Below are 23,318 nucleotides of genomic sequence, written 5' to 3' on the forward strand. Positions count from 1 at the left end.
TATTACTTAAATCCTTCTTGCTTTGTGAAATCCATTCATTTTTCATTCATTCTCCTCTTAATTAAATTGAATAGTAATAATAATAATCTTCACTCACGAACGTTGCGATTTGTGGAATCAAAATCCCCTTTCTTGATGCTATATATGTTGTGTGCTTATGATAATTTTCGGTCATCAAATATGGTGGTTCGAAAAAGATAGAGGTCAGATGATGATGTGGGGATCTGACATACACACAACGATGACGATAAGAGGTATGGACACGGGCGACGTTCGTCGGTTTTGACGGCGTAGCGTAAGGCGGTGCTGCGGTGATCGATGGGTCATCGATCCCTCGATTAGAATAGAAGGAGTGACACTGCAGTAATACGACTTCATGGTGCTCTTACATGGCATGTTTGATTTTGAATGGATGTGGTGGAAGAGATCACGAGAAAGTTTATGGTGGATTAAGAGGTTTTATTATGGAGAGATGAGCAATAAATGTGAACTTGAGTGGTTTGATGGAGATGGATTAAAAAATGGATGAAGTGTTAGTGTCTGGTCGTGGCATGATTTTAGTTAGTAACAATGGAGAAGTGGTGGTTGTTGGATGGAGAAGACAACAACAAATAAATAAATAAATAAATAATAAATAAATAATTAAAAAGGATAAAAAAGTGGATGACGTGGCCCAATCATAGAGAGTGTGAGGAATGGAGTGTGTTTGAGAGTTTGAGGTTAGCATTTCTCTTTTTTTTTTGAATCAATAATATAACTAGTTTAAATTCGATATCTAAGTTTGTCATTATATTAAAGTAGAAAATATATTTAGAAATAAATATTTAAAAAATTGTTATATAATATTGTTAAAATATAAGTGGAATTATTGTGTTTTTTATTGAAAACTTATTTATTCAATTTTTTATGTTTCAGTGACGGTGACAAATAATGGTCTCGTGTATATTCTTTCTATAATTTTTTTATTGACTAATTTTCTATAATTTTTTTATTGATTTTTTTTGTCCCTATTTTTATGAGTGTAGATTGTTCTGTTTTGTTCTATCTAAAATTTGTTTTTGTTCATATTTTTAAGCGAGTCAGTATCCGTTGACACTAGGTGTCAAACTTTATTTTGACACCAAATCCCGTCCATTTAATTTATTTGATCTAATGGCCAAATTTAATCTCATAACTTATAAAAAAGATCAAATCTTAGACAATTAAATCCCTCTTTATTTATTTTGTCAAAAAAAAAACTCTATTTATGGAAGGTTTCTATTAATCCATCATAAAATTAAGCGGTACTTAATAAGCATTCCCAATCAATAAAAAATGGGGGACCAAGTTCTTTCTTCTTCATTCGTAAAAAAAAAAAAGTTATTTCTTCTTCATCCATATAATCAAAACAAATATTTCCTGGTTTTATAGAAAATAAAATAAAAATTGCCTGAAAAAATGTACAGAAATAGTATCACAAAAATAAGTAACTCAAGGATGGATTATATATAATCTTTTGACTCAACACAACAATGGAGTTAGAAATCATCAAAAGTCCAATGTGAAACTTCATTGCAAACTTGGATCATAAAAAATCATCAACTAAATTAATGAAGAATTTCAAGCGTTGGAGAGATCACGGGTTTGTGTGTGCGGGGATTTCAATGCTGTTAGGAGCGTAGATGAACGTCACTCGGTTAGGGCCGGGTATCGTTCCTCAGATCATATCCCTTTTAATCGTTTTATAGATGATAACACCCTGGTTGATCTTCCGCTGTGTGGACGTAAGTACACATGGTTTAAAGGGGATGGGCTTTCAATGAGCCGTTTAGATAGATTTTTGCTCTCTGGGGAGTGGTGCTTAACATGGCCCAACTGTACTCAGGTAGCTCGGATGAGAGGGCTATCAGACCATTGCCCCTTAGTTCTGGCAGCGGATGAGGAGGATTGGGGACCTCGTCCTTTAAGGATGCTTAAATGCTGGAAAGATGTCCCTGGGTATAAGTTGTTTGTGCGAGAGAAGTGGACTTCCTTTCAGATTGATGGTTGGGGTGGATATGTGCTCAAAGAGAAATTTAAAAGGATTAAGATGGCCTTGAAAGATTGGCATGCAACGCACACCCAAAATTTGCCTAGTCGGATTGAGTCTTTGAAAGATAGACTTGCGGCGCTTGATGCGAAGGGGGAAGAGGATGATCTATCTGAATTTGAGCTAGCGGAACTTCGTGGGGTCTCGTCGGATATTCATTCGCTTTCCCGTTTGAACGCAAGTATTTGCTGGCAGCAATCTCGTTCGCGTTGGCTCAAGGAAGGGGACGCTAACACCAAGTACTTCCATTCCGTCCTAGCCAACCGACGGAGAGGAAATACAATTTCGTCCTTGCAAGTGGACAATACCAGGGTGGAGGGCGTGGTCCCTATCAGAAATGCGGTTGTTTCTCATTTTGCTGCTCATTTTAAGGCTGTTACTATGGAGAGGCCTGGGGTGGAAAATTTAGTTTTTAAACGGTTGCAGGTGGCGGAAGTCAGTAGTTTAATCAAGCCTTTCTCGATGGAGGAGATAAGGGCAGCTGTCTGGGACTGCGATAGTTATAAAAGTCCAGGCCCTGATGGGATTAATTTTGGCTTTGTTAAGGATTTTTGGGCAGAGATTCAAGGTGACGTCATGCGTTTTTGTTCAGAGTTTCATCGTAATGGTAGATTGGCCAAGGGTTTAAATGCTACCTTTATTGCTTTGATCCCCAAAGTTGATAGTCCTCAAAGGTTGAATGATTTCCGGCCTATCTCTCTTGTGGGCAGTCTTTATAAAATTCTGGCTAAGGTGTTAGCAAACCGGTTGCGCAATGTGATGGGCAGCGTGATTTCTGAGTCTCAAACTGCTTTTGTTCAGGGTCGGCAAATCCTCGACGGAATTCTTATTGCAAACGAGGTGGTGGATGAGGCACGTAGGGCTAAGAAGGAGTTGCTGCTCTTTAAGGTTGATTTTGAGAAGGCTTATGATTCTGTAGACTGGGGTTACCTTGATGCTGTTATGGGGAGGATGGGTTTCCCAACCCTATGGAGGAAGTGGATTAAGGAATGTGTGTGCACGGCTACAGCTTCGGTTTTAGTCAATGGTGGTCCGACTGATGAGTTTCCTCTTGAGAGAGGCTTAAGACAAGGGGATCCGTTATCCCCTTTTCTCTTCCTGTTGGCTGCTGAGGGTCTACATGTCTTGATGGAGACCATGGTGGAGCGTAATCTGTTTACGGGGTACAATGTTGGAGATATAACTCCGGTGTCGGTGTCACACCTTCAGTTCGCTGATGATACGCTGTTGCTGGGGTCCAAAAGTTGGGCAAATGTCCGTGCATTGCGGGCCGGCCTTGTGCTGTTTGAGTCTATGTCGGGTTTGCGGGTTAACTTTAACAAAAGCATGCTGGTAGGGGTTAATATTCCTGATTCTTGGCTTGGTGAGGCAGCGTCAGCTTTGTGTTGTAAAGTGGGAAAAATCCCTTTCCTTTATCTGGGCCTACCTATCGGGGGTGATCCGAGGCGTTTGGGTTTTTGGGAACCGGTCGTGAATCGTTTAAAGAATTGTTTATCTGGATGGAGGAGTCGTTTTCTTTCCTTTGGTGGTCGCTTGGTTCTGCTAAAATCTGTGTTGACCTCTCTGCCTGTCTATTCTCTTTCCTTCTTCAAAGCTCCCTCAGGTACTATCTCTGCTATTGAATCTATTTTGATTAAATTTTTTTGGGGGGGATGTGAGGATCTTAGGAAAACTTCGTGGATTAACTGGAAAACCATTTGTTTGCGTAAGGAGTATGGGGGTTTGGGGGTTAGGCAGTTGAAGGAATTTAATTTGGCCCTGTTAGGGAAGTGGTGCTGGAGGATGTTAGTGGATAGAGAGGGTCTATGGTTTCGAGTGCTGGCTGGTCGTTACGGGGTGGAGAGAGGCAGGTTGTGTGTGGGAGGGACGAGAGGGTCTACGTGGTGGAGGGAGTTGGCGAGTTTACGAGATGGTGGTGGTGCGTTAGACGGAGGCTGGTTTGGAGGGCATATTTCAAGAAAGGTGGGAGATGGGTCTGACACTTTTTTTTGGACTGACCCTTGGGTGGATGGGATCACGTTGAGGGAGAGGTTTGGGCGGTTGTTTGACCTGGCAGAAAACAAATCGACTTCTGTGGCTGAGATGTTTATGCGGGGGTGGGGGGTTGGAGGGGAGGCGTGGGTATGGCGGCGTCAGTTGAGGGCGTGGGAGGAGGAGCTGGTGAGGGAGTGTCAGTCGTTACTTATGACCATTTCCTTGCAGGATTATGTTTCAGATAGGTGGCAGTGGCAGCCTGACCCGGACGATGGTTATACAGTGCGTGGTGCATATCAGCTGTTGACAGCACAGGATGCAGTTACTTTGGATGCAGCGGCAGGGCTTATTTGGCACCCTCAGGTTCCTTTGAAGGTTTCTATCTTTGCATGGCGACTCTTGCGAGACAGGTTACCTACCAAAGCAAACCTGGTTTCTCGAGCGATTTTATCTTCGGAGGATCATCTATGTGTTTCTGGTTGTGGGGAGGTTGAGTCAGCTCAGCACTTGTTCCTCTCCTGCAGTACTTTTGGCGCTCTTTGGTCTCTTGTCAGCTCTTGGATTGGCTCGTCTTTGGTGACTGCTCAGACGCTTTCAGATCATTTCGTTCAGTTTACTGGTTCAGCGGGTGGTCTTCGAGCTCGACATTCTTTTATGCAACTCATCTGGCTTGCTTGTGTGTGGGTTGTGTGGACCGAAAGAAACCATCGATTGTTTAGAGGCTCGGCGAATTCTTTACTTCATATGTTGGACAAGATCAAGACTTTTTCATTCAGGTGGTTGAAAGCAACGAGTAGTACTTTAGCTTTAAACTGTCATAGTTGGTGGTCTAGTCCTATGCTTTGTTTGGGCCTTGTATAGTTTCTTTCGGTTTTACTTTTGATTTTGGTTGTAACTTACTTTAGTCTCTCTTGGTACGTCTTGTGCTGAGAAGACTTTTTGGTATATATATATATATCTCATTTTGGTCTTTTCAAAAAAAAAAAAAAATTAATGAAGAATTTTCCTAATAGAATAATCGATGAGATTAATGGTTCTTCAAAAGCATGTGCAATTTATTAATGGGGAGGGATCAAATTACACCGGTGTAATTTTAAAAAAGTTACACTCATTTATATCCCTTGATTTTATTTTGATCTAATGACTATTAAAGAGTCACTTGTAGGCTCACATGATTCCATTAATAAATTAAAGAATCTCCTTTTTTTATGTTCTTACCTTCCTTTTTTGCATTAATAAATTTTAGGTATTTTTCTCTTCTTTTAATTAACGTAAGTACTTTATTTTTTGTTTCAATTAGCATTTAGATCATAATATGAGAGGAGAATTCTATGTAGTACTAGCATAACAATATCTTTATAACCTTTCTGAACAATATACTGAATATAACGTTTCATAAAATTTTGCAAGACTTTATGCAAGGACTTAAGTTGAAATTTTACTCATGGATATTTGTTAGAATAAAATGGTTGAGAAAATGAGACTAGCAGTTTGAAGATATTGTTGGTTATTATTGTATTGGCGGTAGTCATTTCCTTGTTTCAGACAATTTTAGGATGCTTTTTATTAGTTCTTGTTTTTTAGAATTTTTTAATGCTGATTTTTAGTTATAAGAAAAACCATAAAATTATATAACCATTTTAAAAGGGCAATATATTTTATTTTTTGGTAAAAAAAAGGGCAATATATATAGTGCACACTCATTAAGAAATTTCAGACCCGATCTACACTGGACTCTACATAGTTGTACAAATTGTTTACCAAAAAAAAATCTATTTAAAAAAAGTTATCCTAAAATTTATTAATGCAAAAAAGGAAGGTAAGAAAATAAAAAAAGGAAATTCTTTAATTTATTAATGGAATCATATGAGTTTATAAGTGATTCTTTAATAGCCATTAGATCAAATAAAATAAATGGACAAGATTTGGTGTCAAAATAAAGTTTGACACCTGGTGTCAACGGATCCTAACTCTTTTTAAGCATATCATATTTTTATTATATTTATCTTATATTCTTTTATATATATATATATGAGTCAGGATCCGTTGACACCAACTAGTTTGACACCAAATGTTACACCTCTCAATAACGTTTTAACCGATATAAATTTTATAAAATCCACCGTTGAATTGAAAGTTTACATCATATAGATCATTTGTGTAAAATTTCAAATAAATCCAAAATCATTTGATATGTTATTGAGATACATCAAAATTAACGGTTTTTGTATTTTTTTAAATGTCGTTAATCTTTATGTGTCTCAATAGCATATCAAATGATTTTAGATTTGTTTGAAATTTTACACAAATGATCTATATGATGTAAACTTTCAATCCAACGGTGGATTTTATAAAATTTATATCGGTTAAAACGTTATTGAGAGGTGTAACATTTGGTATCAAACTAGTTGGTGTCAACGGATCCTGACTATATATATATATATATATATATATATATATATATATATATATATATTAGCAAAATTAGAATGAATAATACAAAATTTGCAACGTGGTTAAAACTAATAAGAATAAATTAGTAAATTTGGTGGTAATCGATTTTAACATATTAGAAGCAGAAGAGTTTCTTTATAAAATTTTATAATTTTTTAAAATGAGAGAAGAATTAAATATGAACTTTTTAAATTTTGAAAGATAAAGATAAAAGTAATGAAAATTTTAATTTAGAAATCAAATTGAGTTTTTTTTCTTCTTTCGAGTGACTTTATAATGTTCTAAATATATATGGAAAAGTCTCCTTTATGGACTAAGATTAATTGAAATTTAGGCCTCATTTGACCCTACTTATTTTTCATTTTTTTTCTTTTCCTTAAAAGTAATAAATAAGTAAAAAATTGTGTTTGACCCAACTTCTCTTTATTTTCTACTTCTTTATTTTATTTCTCTAATTCTTTTAAGGAGAAATAAAGCAAAATACAATTTTCTACTTCTATATTTCTTTTAAGGAGAAGTGGAGAAGTAGAAAATAAGTAGGGCCAAATGAGGCCTAAAACTGCGTGCACAATAGGACCAAATTTTTGAAATTTATTATTAACAAATAAAAATGAAAAAGTGTTTCTCCTAAGGTACTCTTGCCTAACCAATGATCATGTCAAATATGAAACGTTAATGGTAATATAATGTTTCGGTCTACGGTGCAGAAAAACTCATCAAGAGAGTTGTTTCTGGACAATAATAACGTAAAATTGCAGTTTATGACTAAAATAACCAAGAGAATCTACAGTATTTTTATCACTAACATCAAATATATCAAGGACCGTTGCACGCAACTAAACATTAGTGGTACTTAAAACAGGATGGGACACGCTACCACTCTGCAGTTAAGACGAACAAAACATCATATATTAATAATACGAAAAATGCTATGTTGCACGACACTTTTTTTGTCATGCGCTCGATTGCCTTGACAACTTACAATTATAATGTAGTTTTGATCAAAAACTATCTAATAAAAGTTTTATTTACTTTTTAAAAAAAAAACTAAATACATTCGAGTGTCATTTAAGTTTTATGTTTGTAACAGTTATGTTCTTTAAGTTTGTTAGGTAACAAATAAATTTTTTAAACTTTCAACTTGTTACATCGTTACCTTTCGTTACCTTTTCATTTATCCTCCTTTACAAAATTTGGTTGTACAATTACTCTTCCAATTAATCTCCTCCAAACATGTGCCTTAGAGACTCGAATTCGATTCCTGATAGAAACATTTTTTGCCTAAACTTTATTTGCCTCGCAGTCGAACTTTAAATTCCTGAGACCCGTTTTCTTGGAAACCAAAATGTTAATACCAAAAACAAATAAATAAATTTTTACTCAAAAAAATAGTTTGATCATATTCTTGTCTAAAGGAAAACAGAATTACAGAAATAAAATAAATCAAATAATATCAAAAAGACATAAGCAAATGTTCGCTCGTGCTTGTCGTGCTTATGGCTTCTCATGCCATGTAGCACGAGAAGCCATAATTTTTTTGACAAGAATAATATTTTTATTTTTTTTACACATGTGAAGGCAAACACCCGAAGAAAAGAAAAACTAAGCCACGATCAATCTATGGTAGTAATCCCCATTTCATCGGCTAACAAGATGTCCCTAATATCCGACGGACAGGTTTCATAATAAATCACCGCATGCCCCACCAGATTGCACCCAATATTTGCTAATGCATCCGCACACTTGTTTGCCACCTAATACTCATGGAATATTTTCACATTCCAATCCATCTTCAATAATCGCCGTATTTTTTTAATTATGGCAAATCCTGCAAAACCTTCATTCTTCTCTGTTAAAATAACATAAATAATAAATAACAGCCTTCAAATCAATGCTTAACTCCACCCTCTTAAACCCAACCGCTGCGCAAGCCTCAACCCCTCCAAAACTCCCCAAAGCTTGCAATATCCAACTCCTTTAACAAAACCACCTAACCATTCACCTTGATTTCCTCTAATAACACCGCCACATCCAGCTCTTCTTCCTCCTTCCTTACAAGCCCCATCAGTGTTGAGCTTCACATAATTTTCCTCTGGAGGTTTCCATTTAAGATAAGACAAAATTCTGTCATACTGTCCCACTACTACCATATCACGTTGTTGCTCTCCTATAGTCATCTGCATGCTTTATTATGTGATAAACTGTGTTGTTAGGCCGCACGAAGTTACCCATAATTTAGAAGATAGTTAATATACAAAAGAACATAATCGACAATAAGATTTGAGCCAAATTATGGAATCTGTATACACACCTTGCTCTTCCCTTTGCCAGCTTCTCCCGTGAACCATGACACAGCCTATAGGAATAATTTGATCTCAGATTTTAGAACTGCAAATGCACACCAACATAAATACATCTCAAAACAAATGACACACAACAATTATATCTATCTCATCACTCTCAAGTATTCACTAGTGACATACCCAATTTTATAATCACGTTCGATCAAAAACTCAAGCTCTTCAACCTATCCATTCAAGCAACAAAGGCAATGGTCAACAACAATCAGTTTACAACTTTTTAATGGATAGAGATATAAATAAGAAACATACATCATCATCATCATCATCCTCAGGAATCTGGGGAGGGTTGAAAAAGTTGAAGAAACTTTCACATTTTTCAGTATTTATGATCCCTTTGGTATTTCTTGATCTTTTTCTTTGGCTTCTTCAAAAGCTTATGTGTCAAGCACTTTCCTGGATACCACTCAATTTCCGTTCTACAATGTTCCAAACAAAATTTAAAATATACAGCAAAAAGAAATATGAATATAGACCCTAAGAAAGTAAAACACATTGCTTACCCTGTTGATTTCTCTACTATAGGGTCAATATCTTTAAGTATGTGATATGTTTTTGTAAGCACGGAATTTTGGAAATAAGGATTGGAATCAAAATAGAACTCCAGCTTGAAAATGCGAGGATTGCGAAGTCTACACCACTTGATATCTTTGAGATACTTGAGGGCCTCCTAATCACGTTCAGTGATCTATCACAGAAAGAGAAAGGGGTAATTATATGCAATCATTAACAATAGATATAAATAAATTGTATTACCTCTTCAGCCAGTGTTTTATCATTCTTCATTGCAGTTAGCCAAAAGCTAGGCACTCCTTTCTCTGAATTTGAAGGAAGATCCAGAATAGTATCAAAAGCGATCGAGCGTACATGGCTAAAGCCTACACTATTGAAGAAAACTAAATTAACTTACCTTCAGCAGCTTCATTTGTGATTCCTTCAACATCAATAACACCATTGACAATCTCATACCTCTAACCATAAGAAAACAATGAAGAAAAAACAATTGTAACCATAAGTAATCCTTTTTTAAAAAACTAGTTATTATATCATAACCAATGAATAACACACACACACACCTTTGTGTAAAGTGGTTCATAAAGATTCATGTATTTAGCGTGCAACTGAACTTTCTCCTCAAGAGCCTCAGTCTCCAATTTGTCATATTCGTTCTGTTAGTTGAAAAACAAAATCAAATTTTCATTTCTTCCCCTTGTTAATGTAAAAGTGAAACTTTTAGTACAAAGCTACAATCGAGTTACACACAACATATATTAACATAAGTTCTACTCAATCGAGTATACTTGAGAGTTGAGAGTTGCAGTTTTACAGTGAAGATAAGAAGTTGGTAAAGGGGTTGTTGTTGTTGGTCTGGCATATAAGGTAATGTGGCTAACTTGAAGGCGCAGAATGATCTTGTGTTTTCAGGTATTCGACCCATTGTAGAAGAATTGGTCAACTCCGTTAAAAGTATCTCTTAGCAATGGCTTCTGGCAAAAAAGTCTGGAGCATCTTGTTTATTTTATGAATGGAATGGAATGTGAACTATTGTTTTGTTTTCTTCTTGTGACAATGTGGCAAGTACCACCTGTACCTAGTCCTATTTGTTGGGTTTAGTACAACTTGTACTTAGATCCAATTCTAATATATTTTTCCACAAAAAAAAAAAAAAAACCCAACACAGTCACTAAAATGGCAGCGACGCTAACACCAATAATAATTTGAGAAAATGAATTTATTGAATGTGATCACATGTGTCCATGTCAGACACTGACACATGTTGTATTGGGCATCAGACACGCCCTGGGTAAAAAATGTCAATGCTACAAAAGTCTTACTCATTATCGAACACAAGGATGTACATAGAAGAAAAAAAGTAACTACGACTATCACACAACCACACATGAAAACATGAGAAAGAGATATCAGGAGGAATGGAGAATCATCAAACCTGCAAATATTTGAGAACCTCCACGCGTTGGCTAACATTGGGTGAGGATCCTTTTTGTACAGCTTTTGTGAAATATGACAAAGCATGAGGAATAATTTTGTCTTTGATTGTCAATCTGCAAAGGCACGCCAACATAAATACATTTCAAACACAAAATAGGTAGGAAAATAAAAGCACGAGTTGTCTTCCCGTGAAAACTACATCACCAGATTCCATAAATGCCAATATTTTCTTCCTAAGTTGATAAAAACTCTTGTAATTCCTTCAACGTCAATAACACCATTGACAATCGCATATCTCTATAACCATAAGAAAACAATGAAGAAAAAAATTTGTAAACATTGTGAAACAGCAAGTAATTCTTTTTAAAAAACTAGATATTGTATCATAATTCATAACCAATGAGTAACACACACCTTTGTGTAAAGTGGTTCATAAAGCTTCATGTATTTAACTTTCAACTGACGTGATTCCTCAAAAAACTTAGTCTCCAATTTGTCATATTCGTTCTATAAGTTGAAAAACCAAATCAAATTTTCATTTATTCCCCTTGTTAGTGTAAAAGTGAAACTTTTAGCACAAAGCTACAATCTAATATACTTTCGACAACATAATTTAACACAAGTTCTACTCAATTAAGCACCATAACAAACACTGAACATGGCACTGACAGTAACACCTTGTTGTTTTCGGATTTAAAAAACCTTTTAAAAAATAATTTTTAGCCACCGAAGAGATTACTGGGTTGAGTCGCGGACTAGGTCGCTCTCTTTAAGACGTTTCGTGGCACTGCCCAAAATTGTGCAAGCAGACTATCAACCACGCCGTCCCCAGGATAAAACAGCCCAGTTACAACTGTATACCGATATGCTACTGCACGGTAGAAATCGGTCAAAGAATACACCTTCTTGAATGGTACTACAATACCACTCGAATTGATGCTACGACATCAATCTATGATTCATCGGTGATTCAGTGGTACTACAATACCACTCAAATTGATGCTGCGACATCAATCTATGAATCAACGGTACTACGATACCACATGTGGTACTACAATACCACATGTATTGATGATACTACAATATCAATCAATATAATGACACTAAGGTCATTCCAATATGGTACTAAAACCATTCTCAAATCAAAGGGATAATGGTACTAAGACCATTCCTTATTTGAAGGAACTAGTGATACTTTGATCACTCTCAAATCAATTAACACTAATAATAATATTATTAGTATCATATATAATACATAGAATAAATATTGTTTTTCTATAAAACAATTACGAATGCAAATCTTTCTAATAAAGAAAATAAAGAAACAATATAAACTATATTTTCATTAATCCAAAGTCATATAGAGGACATATTATGAACTATAAACAAATAGAAAATTATATTCAACTTATATAATATCAAGTTATTCAATTTCCTCTATATATAATTCATCGACCCACCGCCAAGTTAGACTTATATAATGAATTATCACAACAAATAACAATATAAATTAATTACTTCAAGCTATCACCAATCTAAGTATATACTATACATATTCCTAACCAATTAAACAGATTAAGAATTTAGCTTCAAAGTAATGAACATGATCATTTATCAATGGCCAACATATCTAATAATAATAGTCATATAAGCATAATTCTTATAATAATAAAGTTGTGTTACCTGATCATGTTCTTAAGACATAATGGCACTAGATGCCTCGTCAACGAATTGGATGTTTAATCCTCTGAATCTACCAAATGGTTTTAGCAAGGGAAATCAATACAATTGAGTATATGAAAATGCTAAGCTGATTATAATGGTGGCTTAGCAACTGGTTTTTTTTCTTGTTAGCAATTAGCAACCCAATTTAAAAATAGATTAAATTATATCTCTATACTTGGCAGCAACCAATACACCATATATTCCGTAGCCATGCTTGTATCTCATTTTCTATATATTTCAAGGAATCTACTCCTTCTTCAATGATATATTGGTATCCACTAAAAAAGAACATAGAAAAACTATGGTAGGTAGTCTTAGTGTAGCCATAAAATAGAGTTATTCTCCCATCAACTTAACCGTTACAAATTAATGGAAAATAAATCACAATAAATCAAATAAATAATTGTGAGACTTAATAAATTTATTTTCTCAAAATACACACTAATATGCTACAACACACTAGTATGTTATAGTACCCGATATGGGACTCAATTTTATTTTCAATTCACACACCAATGTGAACTTTGTTCCAACAATCCCCCACTTGAATTTAAAAGAAAATTCCAAAATATCGTAGGACGCTTCTAAAATATTGTGCATAAGCAAAGGTGTCTATGACTTGAACCTTTACATAGCAAGTAAGAGCCCGATTTAGTAAGAGTGACACTTGTCTTGAACTCTATCTCGGATTTTTCTCAAACCCGCACACAACCTTTTCTTAAGGTGTATCTTTATAGCCCGTGCTTTAATGGCCCTGCACGTGTATCCCAGTTTCATGAACGCTCTAGGAATTCGCCTCTAAATTCCATATGAACCGGCCTTAGTTCCACATTCATATAGGTGAGTCTATCAAGAGTACTCCTGAAGCTCGGTACTCCACTCATACAGAGTATAGATCTCATTAAGAGTTTTATTATCTCATCCTTTCGCTTTCAGGAATCATGCTTTTCTTATTTTTACTTGCATGATCATCTTTAACTCCTCACAACTTGTTATTACCCTTTGAACCTATTTCTTGGGATCTCCAGTCATTTAGGTTGGGTTTCCATCATGAGAAATTCATTTAGGCATTAGTCCCATCTTTCCAGATGTATAATGGACTTCCTCTTTAGTTATTCCTTTCGTCAAAGGATCTGCTAAAAAATTTCCATCAGCGTGTTCATGACCCATTCTTACAACACCTTTAGAGACTAACTATCTCACTGTGTTGTGCTTCCATTTAATCGACGTCTTTAACCATTATAATAACGGTTCAATTTATGCAATAGCCGCGGTACTATCGCAACAGATCAACACATCTGGCATAGATTATTCCATAAAGGAATCTCAAATTGCAAGCAACCAATTGCTTCTTCACTAGCTGTGGCTAATGGAATCATTTCAGACTTCATATTGGATTAAGCCAATATAGTATGTTTCTCTGATTTCCAAGATACAATTTCTCTACTATATATTCCAAATATATAGTCACTAATTGTTTTGGAATCATATAATAATGTATTCCAATCTACATCATTGTATCCTTCAAGAATATCAGAAAATCTCTAATAATAATATGATATGAGATTCATGGTCATTTTTATCTCATGAATCTCTCAATAGCATACCAATGCTAGTTCTTCAGTTTACTAACAAACCGGCACAACAGTACCACAACATATGCAATGCTACGACATATGCAACGTCGGGTCAAGTACAATCAGTGACATATCAAATGCGGCAACATATATATGCTTTCATATTCTGATTGTCTTACACTTTCACCAGTGTTCTTCCATAGTTTTTACACTATGATCGTATAGTATGCACAAATAAATTTGCTTCTGTAAATATATTTCTTTAAAACTTTCTCATCATAGTGAGATTGATTTAAGGAAATTTGCATTCATGGATCAATAATCTCAATATCCAAGATTACATTTACTTCGAAATTCATTTGACAATCATCAAATTGTCAAACTTTTCATGTCATTTCATATGGCTTGTTTAAGACTCTACAAAGTCTTATCCAACTTATCGACTTTAGTTTTCATGCCCATGAGTTGAAAAAAAATATTTAGGTTGTTCCATAAAAAATTCTTCTTCCAATTCACTATTTAAAAAAGTAATTATAACATCCATTTGGCCTTATGGATATTATTCTTGTAATTGGAGAAAACATGTTGAAAAGATATATATTTGTTTTCATTTCTAAAATTTATTTATAATCATTCAATTTGTACTCATGAGGCAAGTCTACTAAATGTCAAGTCTTATTAGACAATAGATAATTCATCTCATTATTTACGGCTACCACCATAAATCAACATAGAGAATCTATCTCATCATTTACGGCTACAACCATAAATCAGCATCCAAGAAAGACAATTTCTTGGAGGTTCGTTGGATCCTTTTCTAATCTATAAACCATGTAATCAGGTTCATACTTTTTAGCAACTTTTGCTATCTTACCTCTTCGAGGTTCTATTACATATTGTTCGATGTTCTCATTACAACTTCTGATCACTGGAATGTGACCAGGTACAATGCCCCCACTAGAGCCCCCACTATTTCTCAATTTTAAAGAGAAATTCATTTTCATAGAAATCATTTTTTGATTCTATGACCATTTTAGCATTTAGGCAACAACCTATAAGCTTTGATGTTAATTGTGTATCAACAAATACACATTCACAGGCTCTACTAGTGAGTTAAACTCTCTTGGAGTTGAGAATTTGAACCTACGTCAAATTACTCCAAGTTCAAAAAATAAGACAAGTTAAATTGTCTTTTCTACAAAATTTCACAAGTGAATTTTGTTCTTGCACTTAGGCACTCTATTTAGCACAAAACAATCAATTAATTGAATTCCCCCACTAATGAGACGCAATGCCGAAATTAAACATGACTGTAACAACTAGCTCGGCAAAAGGTTCTTTATTTTTATTTTATTTTTCTTTACCGTTCAACTCAAAAGAGTAAGTTGTAGTTGTTTCATGTATAATTTCATTCTCATTAAAAAATGTGGGAATCATATTTTGTGCCTTATAACAAAATGAAGTTACTTGACTTTCTTATTGAACTAATTTTCAATTTCAATTCCAAAGAATTGAAACATGTCAAGAACATTATTTATCACTTTTATTTTCCATAAGATTTATGAAAAATAATCTCAACATTCATCAACAAAAGTGATGAGTATCTTTTTCTGTTTATAGTGTTGTTGTTCGAGACAACAAACACTTCGTTATTTTTCTGATCTTGCTTTACAACTTTTTCTTTCAAAAGAAGACAAGTTATCAGACTTTCAAGTGCATCTTCTTTAGACTTTTTATCATTTTTAAACTTGTTCAATTATTTCAAATACAATTGAAATATAATCCTTCAACACGTTAGCAACTCTTTTATTGTTCTAAAAATATGATTTATTTTGTTGCTGATGTTTGAAGTGATTCCCTTTCAACCAAAATGGTTTGCCATAGTCAGCGACATAATAATATGAACCAGTAATTTCTTCGGTAGTCATGGCAGAAAGAAACGTCTTAAAATTGTTGTTTTCGGATTTAAAAAACCTTTTAAAAAATAATTTTTAGCCACCGAAGAGATTACTGGTTGAGTCGCGGACTAGGTCGCTCTCTTTAAGACGTTTCGTGGCACTGCCCAAAATTGTGCAAGCAGACTATCAACCACGCCGTCCCTAGGATAAAACAGCCCAGTTACAACTGTATACCGATATGCTACTGCACGGTAGAAATCGGTAAAAGAATACACCTTCTTGAATGGTACTACAATACCACTCGAATTGATGCTACGACATCAATCTATGATTCATCGGTGATTCAGTGGTACTACAATACCACTCAAATTGATGCTGCGACATCAATCTATGAATCAACGGTACTACGATACCACATGTGGTACTACAATACCACATGTATTGATGATACTACAATATCAATCAATATAATGACACTAAGGTCATTCCAATATGGTACTAAAACCATTCTCAAATCAAAGGGATAATGGTACTAAGACCATTCCTTATTTGAAGGAACTAGTGATACTTTGATCACTCTCAAATCAATTAACACTAATAATAATATTATTAGTATCATATATAATACATAGAATAAATATTGTTTTTCTATAAAACAATTACGAATGCAAATCTTTCTAATAAAGAAAATAAAGAAACAATATAAACTATATTTTCATTAATCCAAAGTCATATAGAGGACATATTATGAACTATAAACAAATAGAAAATTATATTCAACTTATATAATATCAAGTTATTCAATTTCCTCTATATATAATTCATCGACCCACCGCCAAGTTAGACTTATATAATGAATTATCACAACAAATAACAATATAAATTAATTACTTCAAGCTATCACCAATCTAAGTATATACTATACATATTCCTAACCAATTAAACAGATTAAGAATTTAGCTTCAAAGTAATGAACATGATCATTTATCAATGGCCAACATATCTAATAATAATAGTCATATAAGCATAATTCTTATAATAATAAAGTTGTGTTACCTGATCATGTTCTTAAGACATAATGGCACTAGATGCCTCGTCAACGAATTGGATGTTTAATCCTCTGAATCTACCAAATGGTTTTAGCAAGGGAAATCAATACAATTGAGTATATGAAAATGCTAAGCTGATTATAATGGTGGCTTAGCAACTGGTTTTTTTTCTTGTTAGCAATTAGCAACCCAATTTAAAAATAGATTAAATTATATCTCTATACTTGGCAGCAACCAATACACCATATATTCCGTAGCCATGCTTGTATCTCATTTTCTATATATTTCAAGGAATCTACTCCTTCTTCAATGATATATTGGTATCCACTAAAAAAGAACATAGAAAAACTATGGTAGGTAGTCTTAGTGTAGCCATAAAATAGAGTTATTCTCCCATCAACTTAACCGTTACAAATTAATGGAAAATAAATCACAATAAATCAAATAAATAATTGTGAGACTTAATAAATTTATTTTCTCAAAATACACACTAATATGCTACAACACACTAGTATGTTATAGTACCCGATATGGGACTCAATTTTATTTTCAATTCACACACCAATGTGAACTTTGTTCCAACAATCCCCCACTTGAATTTAAAAGAAAATTCCAAAATATCGTAGGACGCTTCTAAAATATTGTGCATAAGCAAAGGTGTCTATGACTTGAACCTTTACATAGCAAGTAAGAGCCCGATTTAGTAAGAGTGACACTTGTCTTGAACTCTATCTCGGATTTTTCTCAAACCCGCACACAACCTTTTCTTAAGGTGTATCTTTATAGCCCGTGCTTTAATGGCCCTGCACGTGTATCCCAGTTTCATGAACGCTCTAGGAATTCGCCTCTAAATTCCATATGAACCGGCCTTAGTTCCACATTCATATAGGTGAGTCTATCAAGAGTACTCCTGAAGCTCGGTACTCCACTCATACAGAGTATAGATCTCATTAAGAGTTTTATTATCTCATCCTTTCGCTTTCAGGAATCATGCTTTTCTTATTTTTACTTGCATGATCATCTTTAACTCCTCACAACTTGTTATTACCCTTTGAACCTATTTCTTGGGATCTCCAGTCATTTAGGTTGGGTTTCCATCATGAGAAATTCATTTAGGCATTAGTCCCATCTTTCCAGATGTATAATGGACTTCCTCTTTAGTTATTCCTTTCGTCAAAGGATCTGCTAAAAAATTTCCATCAGCGTGTTCATGACCCATTCTTACAACACCTTTAGAGACTAACTATCTCACTGTGTTGTGCTTCCATTTAATCGACGTCTTTAACCATTATAATAACGGTTCAATTTATGCAATAGCCGCGGTACTATCGCAACAGATCAACACATCTGGCATAGATTATTCCATAAAGGAATCTCAAATTGCAAGCAACCAATTGCTTCTTCACTAGCTGTGGCTAATGGAATCATTTCAGACTTCATATTGGATTAAGCCAATATAGTATGTTTCTCTGATTTCCAAGATACAATTTCTCTACTATATATTCCAAATATATAGTCACTAATTGTTTTGGAATCATATAATAATGTATTCCAATCTACATCATTGTATCCTTCAAGAATATCAGAAAATCTCTAATAATAATATGATATGAGATTCATGGTCATTTTTATCTCATGAATCTCTCAATAGCATACCAATGCTAGTTCTTCAGTTTACTAACAAACCGGCACAACAGTACCACAACATATGCAATGCTACGACATATGCAACGTCGGGTCAAGTACAATCAGTGACATATCAAATGCGGCAACATATATATGCTTTCATATTCTGATTGTCTTACACTTTCACCAGTGTTCTTCCATAGTTTTTACACTATGATCGTATAGTATGCACAAATAAATTTGCTTCTGTAAATATATTTCTTTAAAACTTTCTCATCATAGTGAGATTGATTTAAGGAAATTTGCATTCATGGATCAATAATCTCAATATCCAAGATTACATTTACTTCGAAATTCATTTGACAATCATCAAATTGTCAAACTTTTCATGTCATTTCATATGGCTTGTTTAAGACTCTACAAAGTCTTATCCAACTTATCGACTTTAGTTTTCATGCCCATGAGTTGAAAAAAAATATTTAGGTTGTTCCATAAAAAATTCTTCTTCCAATTCACTATTTAAAAAAGTAATTATAACATCCATTTGGCCTTATGGATATTATTCTTGTAATTGGAGAAAACATGTTGAAAAGATATATATTTGTTTTCATTTCTAAAATTTATTTATAATCATTCAATTTGTACTCATGAGGCAAGTCTACTAAATGTCAAGTCTTATTAGACAATAGATAATTCATCTCATTATTTACGGCTACCACCATAAATCAACATAGAGAATCTATCTCATCATTTACGGCTACAACCATAAATCAGCATCCAAGAAAGACAATTTCTTGGAGGTTCGTTGGATCCTTTTCTAATCTATAAACCATGTAATCAGGTTCATACTTTTTAGCAACTTTTGCTATCTTACCTCTTCGAGGTTCTATTACATATTGTTCGATGTTCTCATTACAACTTCTGATCACTGGAATGTGACCAGGTACAATGCCCCCACTAGAGCCCCCACTATTTCTCAATTTTAAAGAGAAATTCATTTTCATAGAAATCATTTTTTGATTCTATGACCATTTTAGCATTTAGGCAACAACCTATAAGCTTTGATGTTAATTGTGTATCAACAAATACACATTCACAGGCTCTACTAGTGAGTTAAACTCTCTTGGAGTTGAGAATTCGAACCTACGTCAAATTACTCCAAGTTCAAAAAATAAGACAAGTTAAATTGTCTTTTCTACAAAATTTCACAAGTGAATTTTGTTCTTGCACTTAGGCACTCTATTTAGCACAAAACAATCAATTAATTGAATTCCCCCACTAATGAGACGCAATGCCGAAATTAAACATGACTGTAACAACTAGCTCGGCAAAAGGTTCTTTATTTTTATTTTATTTTTCTTTACCGTTCAACTCAAAAGAGTAAGTTGTAGTTGTTTCATGTATAATTTCATTCTCATTAAAAAATGTGGGAATCATATTTTGTGCCTTATAACAAAATGAAGTTACTTGACTTTCTTATTGAACTAATTTTCAATTTCAATTCCAAAGAATTGAAACATGTCAAGAACATTATTTATCACTTTTATTTTCCATAAGATTTATGAAAAATAATCTCAACATTCATCAACAAAAGTGATGAGTATCTTTTTCTGTTTATAGTGTTGTTGTTCGAGACAACAAACACTTCGTTATTTTTCTGATCTTGCTTTACAACTTTTTCTTTCAAAAGAAGACAAGTTATCAGACTTTCAAGTGCATCTTCTTTAGACTTTTTATCATTTTTAAACTTGTTCAATTATTTCAAATACAATTGAAATATAATCCTTCAACACGTTAGCAACTCTTTTATTGTTCTAAAAATATGATTTATTTTGTTGCTGATGTTTGAAGTGATTCCCTTTCAACCAAAATGGTTTGCCATAGTCAGCGACATAATAATATGAACCAGTAATTTCTTCGGTAGTCATGGCAGAAAGAAACGTCTTAAAATTGTTGTTTTCGGATTTAAAAAACCTTTTAAAAAATAATTTTTAGCCACCGAAGAGATTACTGGTTGAGTCGCGGACTAGGTCGCTCTCTTTAAGACGTTTCGTGGCACTGCCCAAAATTGTGCAAGCAGACTATCAACCACGCCGTCCCTAGGATAAAACAGCCCAGTTACAACTGTATACCGATATGCTACTGCACGGTAGAAATCGGTAAAAGAATACACCTTCTTGAATGGTACTACAATACCACTCGAATTGATGCTACGACATCAATCTATGATTCATCGGTGATTCAGTGGTACTACAATACCACTCAAATTGATGCTGCGACATCAATCTATGAATCAACGGTACTACGATACCACATGTGGTACTACAATACCACATGTATTGATGATACTACAATATCAATCAATATAATGACACTAAGGTCATTCCAATATGGTACTAAAACCATTCTCAAATCAAAGGGATAATGGTACTAAGACCATTCCTTATTTGAAGGAACTAGTGATACTTTGATCACTCTCAAATCAATTAACACTAATAATAATATTATTAGTATCATATATAATACATAGAATAAATATTGTTTTTCTATAAAACAATTACGAATGCAAATCTTTCTAATAAAGAAAATAAAGAAACAATATAAACTATATTTTCATTAATCCAAAGTCATATAGAGGACATATTATGAACTATAAACAAATAGAAAATTATATTCAACTTATATAATATCAAGTTATTCAATTTCCTCTATATATAATTCATCGACCCACCGCCAAGTTAGACTTATATAATGAATTATCACAACAAATAACAATATAAATTAATTACTTCAAGCTATCACCAATCTAAGTATATACTATACATATTCCTAACCAATTAAACAGATTAAGAATTTAGCTTCAAAGTAATGAACATGATCATTTATCAATGGCCAACATATCTAATAATAATAGTCATATAAGCATAATTCTTATAATAACAAAGTTGTGTTACCTGATCATGTTCTTAAGACATAATGGCACTAGATGCCTCGTCAACGAATTGGATGTTTAATCCTCTGAATCTACCAAATGGTTTTAGCAAGGGAAATCAATACAATTGAGTATATGAAAATGCTAAGCTGATTATAATGGTGGCTTAGCAACTGGTTTTTTTTCTTGTTAGCAATTAGCAACCCAATTTAAAAATAGATTAAATTATATCTCTATACTTGGCAGCAACCAATACACCATATATTTTGTAGCCATGCTTGTATCTCATTTTCTATATAATTCAAGGAATCTACTCCTTCTTCAATGATATATTGGTATCCACTAAAAAAGAACATAGAAAAACTATGGTAGGTAGTCTTAGTGTAGCCATAAAATAGAGTTATTCTCCCATCAACTTAACCGTTACAAATTAATGGAAAATAAATCACAATAAATCAAATAAATAATTGTGAGACTTAATAAATTTATTTTCTCAAAATACACACTAATATGCTACAACACACTAGTATGTTCTAGTACCCGATATGGGACTCAATTTTATTTTCAATTCACACACCAATGTGAACTTTATTCCAACACACCTAAACACCAGTAATGATTTGGGAAAATTAATTAATTGAATCTAATCACATGTGTCCTTGTCAGACACCGGCACATTTTGGATTGGACACACACACACTACCGGCATAAGTAGATTAAAGTTAAGATTAATTTGTTAAAATAAAGCAACCCTGATATGTACTACTGAAGAGAAAGAAGAAAAAAAAAGTAATTACGATTATCACACAGCCACACACATGAAAACATAAGAAACAGCAAGATATTAGGAGGAATGGAGGATCATCGAACCTGCAAATATTTGAGAACCTTAACGCGTTGCCTGGAATTGGGTGAAAGTGTTTCCATATCCACATGGTTCCCAGTTAAGAGCTGAAGGTTATTAAACACAGGGCTATACATAAGTACATTACCAGCATAAGTAGATTAAAAGTTAAGATTAATTTGTTAAAACTAAGCAACCCTGATCATCTGTATCACTGAAGAAAACAAGTAATTATGACTATCACACAGACACACACATGAAAACATGAAAAACAAAGAGATATCAGGAGGAATGTAGGATCATCAAACCTGCAAGGCGAAATCCCTGTAAATGGGTGAAACTGAAAGTCCTTCCACGAAGGCGGCATCCACATGCTCCCCATACAAGAGCTGAATGTATCAGACACAAGGATGTATATAATGTAGGATATTTTATCTGATAATTTATTTTAAAGTTAATTTATAAAAATTTATTATTCATTACTTGCACATTTTCTTTCTTTCATATTGTAACGGTTTTACTTTTATGATAATCATGATAATCCTAATAACTAGGATTTATTGGTTGGCAAGTGACAAGAATTCCTATTATATTAAGGCACACGACAAAGGGTTGAGTGCATATAGAGTGAATAAGGGAAGCATGCTACTTCAATATCAATAATATAAAATTAAGTTTCCTTAAGCATCCAAAAGTAGTTCTATGAGACCTTGCTAATTCACGTGCAGTGTTAGCAAGAAGTGACTGTTGTATCCTGGAGGGTATTAGCTATGAGACCAACTGCACCGGGTAACTTACCTGTGATGGCGAAATACTCTTAAGCCCAGTGCATTGCACGCCTCAGTCAATAATGCGATAAGT

At 33.9% G+C, this 23,318-nt stretch overlaps 1 long non-coding RNA gene and 1 pseudogene across 1 annotated transcript; both read right to left on the reverse strand.

The window, feature by feature from the left end:
- Positions 1-8,391: 8,391 nt before the first annotated feature.
- LOC123904993 lies at positions 8,392-11,118 on the reverse strand (annotated as a pseudogene).
- Positions 11,119-11,226: 108 nt separating this feature from the next.
- On the reverse strand, positions 11,227-22,797 carry LOC123909182. Its single transcript, XR_006809845.1, has 3 exons — positions 22,766-22,797; positions 22,484-22,564; positions 11,227-11,313 (listed from the first exon to the last, which is right to left on the reverse strand). It is a non-coding gene; the product is annotated as an uncharacterized LOC123909182 (long non-coding RNA).
- Positions 22,798-23,318: the final 521 nt, after the last annotated feature.

This window comes from Trifolium pratense, linkage group LG2 (assembly GCF_020283565.1).
Source record: "Trifolium pratense cultivar HEN17-A07 linkage group LG2, ARS_RC_1.1, whole genome shotgun sequence".
In the NCBI taxonomy this organism is placed as follows: domain Eukaryota; kingdom Viridiplantae; phylum Streptophyta; class Magnoliopsida; order Fabales; family Fabaceae; genus Trifolium; species Trifolium pratense.